Here is a 2,776-nt window from a genome sequence, read left to right on the forward strand (position 1 = left end):
TTCTACGGGTGACCTTCTTCCCGAGCTATTGCAACTGCACAAGCGACTTCGGCAGGCAATGCGAGGCGTTGCCCAAGCCTTATGGCCGTCCCACTCCATGCCCGAGGGCCTTGGAGAGCTTGCGGAGAAGCTTAAGGGAGCCTTGCGGCGCTTCCGGTTGTGGAAGATATCGGCCTGCCGGCAAGGTGCTAGGGAGGCCTGGGCCATGGTGAAGACCTGGTTTACGAGGTCTGACCCAAACCACATGGCCGAAGTCGGACCTGTGGGGCCTGATGGGAAGGAGATCCCTGTAAGCTTAGTATACGGCCAGGTAGAATTGGCCGCAAAGTATTCCCAACAAGACTGTAAATTAGACAGCCTGTTAGATGGTATAGAAGAGGAATACAGTCAGTCAGAGTGACTATGTAATTGTTAATTGACATGTGTAATGCCTTCTAGCCGGATTGTAGATCGTTTGTCATTGCCGACCTTTTGGCTTCTACCTCGGGACCTGACGGTCCGGAGTGTGTCCGGTTATGTACGAACCGGGGTATGCATGGAGACCAGGCATAGGGGTCATTAGTGCTTTATCAGACAAGTGCCCAACTAGTTATGTTATATTACATGGTTAGTAAGAAACATCTTCCAGAGAGAATAGTTCCGTTAGGGGTTCCTTTCTTTGGGAGGCATGCCCTAAAGTGCATGTCCGGACTGCAAATGCAGGAAAATCATCTGGGGGCATGTATATAAATAAGTAAAAAAGGTCGTCTTTTAGTTCACTGACCGAATATTCCCTTAAGAACGCTAGCTTTCGGCTTCACCCAGTGTGAGGTACACATCCGGCTGATCCGGTAGTAACAATCGCAGAGGTGCTCCCTTTACTACCTAGCCGAACAATCAGGAACGTAGGGGTAAGCACAGGAGCCAGGCAACCCAGCTTGGCCAAAACTTAAGTCATATCAATGCATATAATGGTGAAGAAAAGTACATGCGGAAGTTTGACGCATGTGTTGGGCGTGAAGCCCATATAAATAAGCTTCTGTTAAAGAAGCCCCCAGGTTTAATGAGCGCGGGTAGCGCGTCACTTAATGAGCCTTTAAGGGCTATAAGAGAAAAGAGGGGAAGGAGAGAAATGTAAGACAGAAAATGTAAAAAATGGACAGAGGAAGGAGACAAACACAGAGTCCGGCGCTAGGCATAGAATCTTCGGAGACGGGCGGCGTTCCATGGGTTCGGCTCGAGTCGGTTATCCGACGCATCTCGCAGGCGGTACGATCCACCAGTCATGACTTGGTCGATTATGAATGGACCTTCCCACTTGGGCTTGAGTTTGTCCTTTTTCTTATCCGGAAGGCGTAGAACTAGTTCGCCAACATTGTAATTTTTGGCCCGTACTTCTCTGCTTTGATATCTTCGAGCCTGTTGTTGATAAAATGCGGAACAGGCTTTTGCCACGTCACGCTCCTCCTCCAAGGCATCCAAGTTGTCTTGCCGATCGAGCTCAGCTTCTCTTTCTTTGTACACGCGCACTTGAGGTGAGTCATGAATTATGTCGCAGGGCAGAACTGCTTCTGCGCCGTACACCATAAATAATGTTGTGTATCCGGTGGTGCGATTCAGCGTGGTCTGCAGTCCCCAGTGTACGGAGTTGAGCTCCTCTACCCAGTGCGTGTTAGATTCCTTGAGGGACCACACTAGTCTGGGTTGAATGCCGCTCATGATAAGACCGTTTGCACGTTCGACCTGGCGTTAGTTTGTGGGTGATAGACGGAAGCATAGTCGAGCTTGATGCCCATGTTTTTGCACCAAAGTTTTACCTCGTCGGAGGTGAAGTTTGTGCCGTTATCAGTGATGATGCTGTGGGGGACGCCGTAACAGTGTACAACCCCGGATATGAAGTCAATCATAGGTCCGGATTCGGCCGTCTTAACAGGCTTAGCTTCTATCCATTTGGTGAACTTATCCACCATGACCAGTAAGTATTTTTTCTTGTGGGTTCTGCCTTTAAGGGGTCCAACCATGTCAAGCCCCCAGACTGCGAAGGGCCAAATGATGGGGATAGTTCGGAGGGCGGTGGGTGGCATATGGCTTTGGTTTGCAAAAAGCTGGCAACCGACGCATCGTTGGACCAAGTCCTGAGCGTCTGCTCGCGCCGTAGGCCAGTAAAAGCCCGTACAGAAAGCCTTGCTTACAAGGGACCGAGCTGCAGCGTGGTGGCCACCGAGTCCGGCATGAATTTCAGCCAGCAAGTTCCGCCCTTCCTCTTCGGAGATGCACCTTTGAAGGACTCCGGTAGTGCTTTTCTTATAAAGCTCTCCCTCGTGGACTTTATAGGCTTTAGATCGCCGCACTATGCAGCGTGCCTCGTTTTGGTCCTCTGGGAGTTCCTGCCTAGTAAGGTAGGCTAGGAATGGTTCTGTCCACGGGGCGATGACCGCCATTATTACGTGGGCTGAAGGTGTAATTTCGGTGGCAGGGCCTCCAATTATGTCAGATTGTTCGGCATCGAGTGGTGCGGTTAGGTCCGGGCTGTTTTCTGCGGGTTCCCCCTCCCATGCTACGGATGTCTTGAACAGTCTTTCTAAAAATATGTTGGGGGGGGACTACATCGCGTTTTTCTGCAATGCATGCCAGGACGTCCGCTTCCTGATTGTTTTCTCGGGCTATATGATGAAACTCCAACCCTTCGAACCGAGCTGACATTTTTAGGACGACGTTGCGGTAAGCTGCCATTTTTGGATCCTTGGCGTCGAAGTCTCCGTTTATTTGGGATATCGCGAGGTTTGAGTCCCCGCGT

This window comes from Triticum dicoccoides, chromosome 2A (assembly GCF_002162155.2).
Source record: "Triticum dicoccoides isolate Atlit2015 ecotype Zavitan chromosome 2A, WEW_v2.0, whole genome shotgun sequence".
Classification (NCBI taxonomy): domain Eukaryota; kingdom Viridiplantae; phylum Streptophyta; class Magnoliopsida; order Poales; family Poaceae; genus Triticum; species Triticum dicoccoides.